The 12,344-nt window shown below is 37.2% G+C and overlaps 1 long non-coding RNA gene across 1 annotated transcript; it reads right to left on the bottom strand.

The window, feature by feature from the left end:
- Nucleotides 1-756: 756 nt before the first annotated feature.
- LOC112668917 (uncharacterized) lies at nt 757-5,737 on the bottom strand. Its single transcript, XR_004808690.1, has 3 exons — nt 5,634-5,737; nt 2,083-2,208; nt 757-1,042 (listed from the first exon to the last, which is right to left on the bottom strand). It is a non-coding gene; the product is annotated as an uncharacterized LOC112668917 (long non-coding RNA).
- Nucleotides 5,738-12,344: the final 6,607 nt, after the last annotated feature.

Below are 12,344 nucleotides of genomic sequence, written 5' to 3'. Positions count from 1 at the left end.
TGTTTTAAAATGTTTTTCCATAGCAAAAGCTAATGCAGCTGTCCATATTCATTTTATTGGGAGCAGATTTGATATCAAAATCAACTTAAAACAACAGAGAGAACATAACTCCAGTCTTTCTCTTTGCGAGATTGTGAACATCCTCCTTGTTAGAGCTCAGAGAGAAATGAATATAATAAACACCAGTGCTGAAGATACTGCAGTATTGTTAATTAACCTTTCATAAGAATCACACAGGAGAAAAAGATACATAGAGGAAATATAATACCTGAGATCATTAGGCATCTTTGAACATGAATCCCGACTGATGTATGAAATATCTAATCTTTTGAATTTAGTTCCACAGAAGCTCCTGGCTACAGGGTGCCTCTGGACAAAGAACTATTATTACCTAGACTCTGCTCCAAAATTCCTGAAAATCAGAATCATTATGACTTTAGATGTGGACTCAAAGGTTATAACTTATATCTACTCAATTTTTAACTCAAATTCTGAACTCCCGAATGCTGAGAAGGAGAAAGCATGAGAATGTGGATATAGGACTAGTTGCAATAGCCATTCATTTTATGGGACAAGATTAGAGGAGTTTTCCTCTGATATTCCCCAGCACAGAGTCTTTCAACTATTTTACAATTTTTTCCAAAAGAATATTACTACACTAGATTAAAACAAAACACAAAAACATGATCACTTTTATTTTGAAAAATTTATTTTTTTCTCTTTAAAATGTTAAAAGAGAATGTTTAAAAGGTGATAAACATGCAGAGGACTAAAGAAAATCTCAGCAATAAGCTTTCAATAAATTGTTCAAAATGTAATTTAAGGCCAGGAGTAGGAATGAGGCAGTATTACCAACATGTCTTTTTCTACTCCCTGGAGTGTTTCCTGAATGCTATCATTATCCATCTTGCAGTTTTTCAGCTTACATCTTCAAAATAGAAACAGATTTTTAAAGACATGCTACCTTTCCAAAAATAAGTTCTAGATTTAATGAAGTACGCTTTTGACATAGTGTATTATCTTCAAGAAATTGGAGAAGGTCCTGGAAAAGAATGAAAAATGAAGATATATATATATATATGTATATGTATATGTATATATTATATATATATATTTTTTAAACAGAAGCATTATGTAACTTTTATTTTACATGTCCACAAATGCTTGTACAACATACAATGACTACTTCTAACATTTATAGCATTTTTTTCCATATCACAAAAAGAAAGGTTAGTGACACACTGTGCTACAGTGATGCTGGGTGGAGCCCTCAGGAGCACACTTTGAAGAGGAGGGCTGAGTGTTGCTGACATTTGGGTCCTGAGCACCTGTTGGGGGATGCAGGCGAGCCCACTGAAGCAAAGGGTGGGTTCCCTGCACCACCGCCAGGCTGCTCATCTGCTACCTATCATGGCGGGAAGGGACAATGATAGAAGAGGCTACTGATGTTTCTAGCAGCAATGTCCACAATAGCCAAACTGTGGAAGGAGCCTCGGTGTCCATCGAAAGATGAATGGATAAAGAAGATGTGGTCTATGTATACAATGGAATATTACTCAGCCATTAGAAATGACAAATACCCACCATTTGCTTCGACGTGGATGGAACTGGAGGGTATTATGCTGAATGAAATAAGTCAATCGGAGAGGACAAAAATTATATGGTCTCATTCATTTGGGGAATATAAATAATAGTGAAAGGGAATAAAGGGGAAAGGAGAAAAAATAAGAGGGAAATATCAGAAAGGGAGACAGAACATGAAAGACTCCTAACTCTGGGAAACGAACTAGAGGAGGTGGAAGGGGAGGAGGCCTGGGGGGGTGACTGGGTGGCGGGCACTGAGGTGGGCACTTGACAGGATGAGCACTGGTTGTTATTCTATATGTTGGCAAATTGAACACCAATAAAAATAAATTATTATTAAAAATTATTTTAAAAAAAGGAGAGGATACTGTATATATATATACAGATGTACAAGATGTATATAATATATAATTTATTTATTCTTCTGGGTAATTATAGCCCAAAGGCACAGAAAAAGGAATAATGAAAGACAGAGAAAGAAAAAAAAATGAAACCTACATGGTGGAGCAAAACATTAGGAAGGTACCCATCTGTCTGCACAGCTTAGAAGCATCCCTGACAGGTGGCAGATACATGGAATGGTGACCTCTGGAGGGCCCCTTCCAGAACTGTGAATAAATGAAACTGGGTAAAAGCAAAGTTAATAGAGTAATTAATTCCTCCTCTGATTGTGCCTCCTTAGTTTTTCTCCCTAGATATTTAAAATAATTATATTAAAAAGGAGAGCAAGGAGGTTTTAGAACAATTATCTCTGTATTTTGATTGGCTGCTCTTCAATACAAGAAGGAAAAAGACCCTTGTTCTTTAAAGAATGTGATTATGAGAGATGTTATTAGAGTAATTAATTCATTGCTGTGATTGTTTCTTGTTCACTAGCACAAATGTGGGAAGAAAGAAGCTCAAAAATGACTTCATTGAATTTTTTTTTCTGAAATGCATTTTACTAAGAAACTATTGAAAGCTAACTAACTGCAAAAAGGAAAAATCCATGAATTTCTTCAGTTCAATTTACATTATAAAGTGGAAAGAATAGGACCATTTTTTACAGTATATTTCCCATCTCTAGGTAAATGCTCATATTTGATGTTTTACAAAGTGCTTAAATTAAGACTAACAAAATGTTCACTTCCAGTTTGAGTCTAACTTTTCCATACACAGTGGGGGAAATACAAGATCTCACTTTGGGAATACAGGCATTGCTAAAAGCAAAAGTGATTTAAGCTGTCATTAAAATCAGGAAAGAAAGTGAGACCCTCATTTTAGGTCAGGAATAATTTCAAAGGAATTATTATAATAATAATTTCAAAGGATTATTCCAAAGGAAGATCTCCAAAATTCTTGACAAGCTGTATATGCTGTGCTAGCAATCCTTTTTGGGGAAAAATGGAATTTTAGGTCTAATAATATAATAAAATGATGATCTTAGGAGAAGTTGAATTCACTTGGAAAAGTTGAATTCACTTGAAATTCACTTCCTTCTTTCAGCAAAGGTCAGATGAAGAACTCCAAAGTTTATCCTTATGCTTAAAGATGTGAGTTGCAGGGCTGTTGCTAGATTCATCCAAAACCATTCCAAAGACTGTTTGGCTCTCATGTAATATAAAGGCTATGAATAATGCTGAGGCTAAAGGTAAATCATTCCAGTCCAGCAGATGTAATTGTAACTCTGAACAACCCAGAAGCCATTGTTCAGATGCTTGTTGTTTATTATAAATGACTCATTTTTCAAGATTTGAATTGGTTTACTTAAGCAAGATGTGTACAGTTTTTTTCAAAGTTGTGAAGTTTTCTAAACAGTAGCAAACATTAGAAGCTGCATTATGATAGCAACTTCTCCAGACCCAAGGAACATACAGAGACTCAGGGCCAAGCATATAGAACCCAAAACAGAAGTACAATGCTGAGACACCTGGGTGACTCAGAGGTTGGGACCCTGCCTTCAGCTCAGGGCATGATCCCAGAGTTCCATGATAGAGGGGAGCCTGCTCCTCCCTCTGCCTATGTCTCTCCCTCACTCTGTGTCTCTCATGAATAAATAAATAAAATCTTGAAAAAAAAGAAAGAAAGAAGTACCATGCTACCCAAGAAAAATCAGCTTCTTGGCTTTAGTTTTCTTATTTCAGATGCAGGGATAGAATTGCCTATCTCATGGTCTTGTGAGAACTGGATAAGGTAAAGCACTGGAAAACATTTTGTAACCATGCTGAGAGGTGATACAGTTGGTGAAAATCCTTTTTCTTCCTTTCTGAGCAGATTCCTTGGCCACACATCTTGTCATAGGCCTAGCCTTGGGAGGCGTAGCCTCCTAAGCATTAGTGTAAAGACTCTAAGTATGGAGAGAAAAAAAAAATACCACGTATAAATTAGTTTGATCTTGAAGAAAATGCAGTGATCAATAGGTCAAGATATTAACCTTAAGAAAAGGTGACTTCAAGGAGAAAATAAGTATTGGAAAATTTAAGAAATAATTTACCAGATTGCCCCTCTCCATATTCCATCCTGCTTTTTTTTTTTAATCTTGGAGGTTGCCTTGTAACCTATAGCAGCAGCATTGGGATTCTTTGCTCTCTGGTTCCCAGTTCTGGTTAGCCAATGGGGAGCTCCAATAGATATGAGAAAGGTAGGAGGGTAGGGACTTCTATGTTTCTCTAGTTTCCTCCTTGAGACATACTGGTGCTAGCAGTGTCCCTTTGACCAAAAGCCAGTCTTTCTCTCAAGGTAACTGTCTGCATAGCTCTCTAGTTCTAGATCCCATAACCATTCAATTCACTCTGGTGCAGGGTGGTAAGAATAGAAAGTTTTCCCAAGATCAATGCAGGCACCTTTTTTTTTTTTTACCTTTTACAATTCATTTACAAACAAACTTTCTCAAATTACTCAAATTTGAGTATAGCTTTTGTTTTCTATTTAGATTCTGTTTGATCAAAGAAAGGCATATATAGAAAAGCCCCATTCCCTCTACTGTCGGAGAAATTACTTAGAGCTTCTCATAGATAATCACTAAGCACACTTTATGTATACTTCTGACATGCTGCTGTCTTTGTCTTCTCTAAGAACTATGGTTTTAATGGCTTATTCTATAATGAAAAAATAAACTGGTTTCTCTCATTAGTATTTTAATGTATTCTATGAAAATAAAAATGACTGGTAAAGTTATTTAGGCTTTCAGATATTCTTTTTACATCACCTCCAGCACACTGTGGCCCATTTGTAAAACTGCTCTCTCCTTTCATGAGTGGCTTCCAAAAACCTCTGCAGTAAAGTCATCTGCTATTGCAGTAAAGCTTGATACATAGGGAAAAGAACAACAGCAGCGCAGGAAATCTGTATCCTGACTATGGATGAACAATAGAACAGACGGTGTTTTTCTGAACTCTGAACAATGGGCATATAAAGGATAATTTCAGCTACAGAGCTAAGCAGTTTGGATTGACAACAACATAAATCAGCTTTGACAATGCATCCCCTCAGCCAAGCTCACTCATCTATCCAAATTAGAAAACAGAAGCTTAGAAGCATGATACTAGCTACTGAAGGATAGAAAACATGTTTGAGGAAATTACTTGTAGGTAACATGCTAGATAGAGTATAAAATGATGTAGGACTTAGCTGAACAATTAGCACAGTCCCCCATACTCTTTAGATATATGATTCAATCGCTTCTCTTTTTTTAATTGTACCACGTATCAGTATTTTATTTTATTCTTTTTTTAAAGTAAGCTCTATATCCGATGTGGGGCTCAAACTCATGACCCCAAAGTCAAACATTACATGCTGTATCAACTGAGCCAGCCAGGTGTCCCTCTTTTTTTTTTTTTTTTTTAAATATATACGTTTTCTGAGATTAAACTTAGAAGAAACTAAAAGTAAATAAATAAATGAAAATAAAAGAGTTTGTATTGTTAGGGATTGATAGTGGAGTTGAGAAGTTTGATATATTTGACCATAGGGATAAAGGAGGTAGGGAACAGGTAATCTGGCACTGATGCAGGGGACGGATTTTTGATAGTAAGTATTGCAGTAGAACAGCAATCACTGCTCTATCTTACCCAGGCAGTGTTCTGACAATAGAACAAGAAGAGATGTAAGGCCAACCTTCTCTCCCACAAATGGGAATGGAAGAAGAAACACATTCAACTATCTACATTCTCAGTATCTTATAGTCACCACTATGTCATAGTAGCATTGCATAGATAATCACATCTATAAAGAATGGAATGTTGTGACAAGGTTTTTCAGGTGTCAAAATGTGAACATTTAAACAATCTTCATTTTGTTCATGTTCAACTTCTCTCAATCCTTTACAGTGATATTCCTCAGGTCTTGCCTACAGATTACAACTATTTTCTTACTAATTGTCCCAACTCTAATCATATTCTTTCCAGTAGTTCTGGAACTGTTTTTCTAAATCCCAAGAAAGGCTATGCTACTCTTTTGGCATTTGACTACCTAAGTCATAAGTCTAACTGTTGTAGAATTCAAGGGGCTTCATGATCTGATTTTTTCTTATTTTTTAGACGCCACAATACCTAGCTGCTAATAATGTGACCTTAGATAAAACCCTTCTCCTTCCTTGAATCAGCTTATTAATCTGTTAAAAAAAATTGATGGAAAGAAGAAAAGAAGGAAGGAAAGAGGGAGGGAGGGAAGAGGAAGGAAAGAAGGGGGAAGAAGGAAGGAAGGAAAAAAGGAAAGAAGAAAAGAGAAGGATAAAAGAGAAAGGGAGAAAGGAAGGAAGGAGAAAGGAGGGAGGGATGAAAGAAGGAAGGAAGGATAAAAGAGGAAGGGAAAAAGGAAGGAGGGAGGAAATAAGGGAGGGAGGGAGTGGAAGGAGTAAAGCAGGAAGAAGAAAAATAACTAGTTATCTTTGTCTTCCTCCAGTTAATACTATGGATCTCCCACTGCACCTCTCTGTTTTAACCTTTTAATTTATAACTCCATGAGTTTCCAACATTATTCTCTTAATTGGGAATACACCACCCACCTTCTCTACCCATTAAATTCTACACATATTTTGAAGCTCAGCTTAAAGGCCATTTTCCCACTGACTCCTTAATCCGCTAGGTAAAGAAAATTTTCCTTCATCTGTCCTTTTATAAAACTTTGGTAGCAATTTTCTATTATTTACATGATAGCTAATGACTTCCCAGGCAGCTTTCTCTGGCAGTCCATGTATGCATTAATTTGTCTAGAATATTTCTTTATGAACAGTTGTAGAATGGATAAAATGCTTTCGGCATTGAGAAACAGGGCAAGTGCTTGGTAATAACATTTAGTACCACCCCCTTATAATACAGGTGAACAGAAATGCAGTGCTCTTTCCTGTTAGATGAACCAATTCAAAACTATGCTGGAGAGCAAATGGGAGTGCCTGATTTGCAGCTCATTCCATACCTTGATTATTGCAAAGCATTTTGGTTCCTCTCCAAACTCATCAGATCTACATTAAAATTCAGACTCCCAGAATAATTTTTCAGATAGGAAATTTAGAGCTAATCTGGCACCATCATCAATTTTTCAAGAAACCTCTTCCTCTAGTCTATCTTGGGAAAGATGGAGCTGTCTCAACCCTTGGACTGCCTACCTAGATGCTAGCTCCTCATAATCATTCCTTCCTGCAAACCACCTCAGACTTCATCACTGGGCACCTCTTGGAATTACATGCACAGTTCTTTTGAGAGACCACTGCTAATTCATCCCAAATGTCAACAGGCAGCAGGGAACAAGACTTGCAATGGACCAGGATTCCTTCTACTGTCTCAGGACTTTATTCCCTACAGCATCTGATTAGGCTCTGTGAGTGCTTAATACTTTAATGATATATAGGACACAGTAAAGAAAACTAAGAGAGTTTTAAAAAAATTACATAGCATACCTACTGTACTCCTCCTCCCAATTCAAGGGAGGAAAAAAATGTTCCAAAATTTAAGACCATATCAAATGATTTTCGTTGTAGATATGTTTCAGTTCTTAATCTGGATACTCTGCCACACTTTTTAGTTTATACCTACAGTGTGGGGATTGTCCCATCATTTTGAGGGGAACACCACCCCTCATCTAGAGAGGATGACCTCTATCTTTCCCTCACAACTCAACCCATGGGCAGAACTTTACTCATCACCGTATTTACTGAAGTCTGAATTATTCTACTGGACAATATTACCATTACACTTTCATCTGATTATAAGAGAGCTAAAATATTTCTGGAGAAGCTGTCTTTGAAGTGCCTGTAGGTATCTGTGTGAAAAATTGCTAGGTGCCCACTTATAACCACTTTCCATTGCCCTCTTGCTAACAGAATTCCAATCTTATTTGGTAAGACAATATGTCTTTAAAAAGGCAACGTATAGGCAATGTATAGGCATTGTCCATGTGATATGAGCAGAAGTTGACTGGTCAAGACAAGCAAGAAGGCTGTTTTTGCACATATAAATAGTGGCAGGTTGAGGTGTCATGCCTTTGCTTCCCCCCTCCTGCCTTCCTTCAGCCTAGAGCACAGACACAATGCCCAGAAAGCCCTGTCACAGCCATTCTGTGACAGGATGGCAGAGCAGAAGATAAAGGGAGTATTATTGAAACTACTGTACTAATCCTAGACCTCCTGCCTTTAGGTGCTTTGTAATCTGAGAAAAAAATCAGTGAAATCTAAACATAGTTGAACTGCATGTGTTGATTACTTTTATATGTGGCTGAATCCTAAAGATGCAGCTTTTAAGGAAAGGTTAGTCCTTCATTTAGTATAAAATGCTTATACACTAAGTCTCTGTTAGAGTATTAATAGGAGCAGAGTCACTCATTAACTTCTATGAAGGTGATGAAGGGAGAGAGCAAAAGAATTTCCTTTATTTAGATTTAAAAATACAAAATAACATAGTTTCCAGTAATTTAAAAATGTCCCAGACACAGAATGCATATGTATTTCTTTTTTAATCTTCCCAGCAGTATAATGAGATACATATTTTTATTTCCATTTTGCAGACGTTGTAATGGAGACTTAGAACGTGTAAGTGTCTTACTTAAACCCTACCCAGCTATACATTCTGGAACTGGGATTCAGAGTCACCTGTGCTTGCCCAAAAAACTCACCTTCCAGTTTACCCTTAAAGTTATTTGAAAGATTATGAAAGACACAGGAAAATAAAAATGAGCCAGGGCCCCCCAACATAGAACATGGAATTCTTTCAGAGTAAGTCTTCTGAGTTTTGTACCAAAAACAGAGGCATACAAAATGACAGAAATAGGCATGGATCCACTGATCTTTTTTGCTAAAGAGATCACCAAATGCAAATTGTTTTTTTGCCCCCTCACCGAGCAAGACAGACAGTACTAAGTAAAATGAGAAGGCATCCCTGGTTTCTGGAGGAAACGAGGCACTCTTGATAAATACTTTACAGTTTTAAGTTACATAATGTGGTTTGATAATGCATTTAGAAACTGAGGAAAGTAATATGGAATAGGGGAATATAAGAACAGATATTGAGGGGCACCTGAGTGGCTTAGTTGGTTAAGCATCTGCCTTTGACTGAGGTTGTGACTCTGGGGCCCAGGAATTGAGCCCTACTGAGTGGAAAGCCTGCTTCTCCCTCTCCCTTTGCCCCTCCCTCTGCTTGGGTTCTCTCTCTCTCTCTCTCTCTCTCTCTCATAAATAAATAAATAAATAAATAAATAAAATCTTACAATAATAATAATAATAATAATAATAATAATAAAAGACCATATACTGATTTCTCAGCACCAGTGGGAAGGCGATAAACAGAGCATGGATTATCCAGAAGAAAAGAATTTGAACGATAAAGAAAATCTATACTGGTTATGTAGCCTCTTTTCTTACTCAGAACTAATTAAATGCTTTCATTAGTTGAAAATTCATAACAGATCTCATAGCATGTTTTTAATTATATGCAATTATGCTTGAGTAAACTGGTAAATTTTACATAGTTTTCATTGCAAAGTATTATCTGATAATATTTACCTCATCTTTGTGTTATTTTATTAAATTTTCCAGGCATTATATCCTTCCAGATAGTGAGGTAATGATACATGGGTTGAGAAAACCTATTTAAAAAATTACATCAATATTCAGGTACCCACTGAGAAAAAGTTATGAAAGCAAAACCTTTTTCTTTAATCAGTTTATTATAGCATGTTGTTTTTATATAATAACATACAAAACATATAGCAGAGATAGAAATGTGTTCTTGTGTCATTTATAATCTCTAGGTAAATATAAAATAAAGCTCAGCCTTCTTCCAATTTCTAGCACAAAATATATTCACGAGTCCAAGCCATTCTTCCTAATCATTTCTTCTCTACAACCTCTTTTAAAAGTTTGACCAGTTGTGCTTCTCAGAGCTTGTGCTGATGTTTTCTCCCAGGATAGGTGTTGGGACACAGGATGCCTCTAGTCACCTGTGAGCTCCAAATAGGCCAGGAACAAGTATTTGAAACGAGACATAGTCAGATTCTTGCTGAAGTCAGTTTTAGTTGATACTCATAGTGAGCAGATACATAGGCATCTGGAACTAGGCTGTGACTAGGGCTCCTGGAAATGAATTTGCAAGTTTTACCCATGAAATTACATTGCCTAAAAACCAGCCTGTGCTTCATTTGCCAAGTGTGTTTGACAGAGGAAAAGGATACTACTTACCCCAGAAGTTCTATATGAGCTCGGGGTGGCTGAGATACAGTTGGCATCTAGGTAAAGAGAAGCAGAGAAAGCCACAGAAGGCTAAGAATGAAGAGGCATGGGAACCATGCCAAAGAGTGGATACCAAGATATAAAAATACAGAAATGGCAGCCAGGGTGGCTCTGCGGTTTAGCGCCACCTTCAGCCCAGTGCGTGATCCTGGAGACCCGGGATTGAGTCCCACCTTGGGCTCCCTGCATGGAGCCTGTTTCTCCCTCTGCTTATGTCTCTGCCTCTCTCTCTCTCTCTCATGAATAAATAAATAAAATCTTAAAAAAAAAATACAGAGAAAGCAAAATGTAAATGTGAAAGCAGGAGAGCCTCAGGATGGAGGTTACAGTGGCTGAAAGCTTTCCACTTTGTTGTTACAGTTCAGGGAAATGTCCGTTGCTCTTGTAGCCCTTGTTTTCTGCGTGTGGTAGTTTGTAAACACAGCTACACATAACCCTCTCATCCCCCAGTCTTGAGACTTACTTTAGCCTATAAAATGTGAAGGAGAAGCCTTGGGTACTACTGTATTCCTTCTTGGAGCCCCCATGTAAAGAAGTCTGGGTTACTTAGTGGATGATAAGTCTGGTTACTCCCAACTCCCAATCAACAGCCATTAATTCCACAAGCAGAGCCCCTTAATTGACAAGCTTCTGACCATAGGTGAGTGACAGAACCTAGTGAACACCAACAAAACAAAACAAAACAAAACAAAACAAACAAACAAACAAAAAACCCAAAAAACAACCCAGACTGCTGAGCCCAGGGTGTTTCTGAATAACAGAAGCATGAGCTAAACCAGATGTGGGCACAGTTTTTCTAGAAAGGGCCAGAAAATAAATACTTTAGGCTTTGTGAGCCAAATAACTTCTCTATATCATATTCTTCTTTGTTCATTTATAATCCTTTAAAAGTGTGGAAACCACCCTTGAATTATACTAGAACTGGCTGCTGGTCTGATATGGTGGTCCATGACCCATAATTGGCAGAGCCCTGGTGCCTATAAATGTTTCTTGTTTTAAGGCTGCTAAAGACTGATGTTTGTATGCTCCCAAAATTCACATGTTGAAACTTAATGTCCAATATGATGGTATTTGAAGGTGGGGGCCTTGGGATATGATTAGCTCAAGAGGGTGGAGCCCTCTTGAATGAGATTAGTATCCTTATAAAAGACACCCCAGAGAGCTCCTTGCTCCTTCCTTCATGTGAGGACCCAGCAAGAAAATAGCTATCTATGAACTCGGTAGGAAATGGACGGTCACCAGAAGCTGAATTTGCCAGCACCTTGATTTTGGACTTCCCAGCCTCCAGAACTGTGCAAAAACAAATGTTTCCTGTTTGAGCTACCCAGAATAAATTTTTTTTTTTTGTTATAACAATCTAAACAGACTAAGATGAAGGCACTATGCTTTGGGATGGTGTGTTTTTCAGTAGAAGCCAACTGATACACTGTGAGATACTTCTATCTCTTAAAACAAATACACTTTTCCTCAAAATTGGTGTTTTTGCAATCCAAATTACTTTGAATTGGATTACAACTTTCAAACAACATAGTCCATGAGGGAAGAAGTCAGTATCACTCTGAAATAACCTGAAATAGCAAGATTGGTATCCCACAAGAATTTGTGGCTGTTGCTTAGAAAGAGTTTGCATATCCCATAGAAAAAGGCTCTTTCTTTGCTTCTTGAAAATCTCACATATTCAGAAAGCAAACCATTCTTTGCATTATTTCTTGGTACTTGATGTAGCTTACTTTTGTTCTAAATGTGCTTCTTTACAACATATGCTCTGATGGAAGAAATTATCAAAGGATTATTGCTTTCCCTAAATCAATTAGGCTGAAAAGAATGAGTTGTTTTTTCTTTTGCTGTCATTCCAGCTTTATTTCTAAGACAATATATGCAGAAATTGGATTCTAGTAATGGAAAGATTACTGCAAAATTTGCCATCTTAGGTTCTACTCACACCTTGTTTCAATCTTATTAGAACTGAACTCTAAATCTGTATTCTGATGTAAATAAAATCAGGAAAACTTACTAAATACAAGAAAGCCTTGTGTAATGAGGTAAAGGGATGTGTGCATTG

This window comes from Canis lupus, chromosome 23 (assembly GCF_003254725.2).
Source record: "Canis lupus dingo isolate Sandy chromosome 23, ASM325472v2, whole genome shotgun sequence".
NCBI lineage: Eukaryota > Metazoa > Chordata > Mammalia > Carnivora > Canidae > Canis > Canis lupus.
The sequence above is the reverse complement of the archived record's forward strand: the minus strand, read 5'-3'. Positions and strand labels throughout refer to the sequence as shown.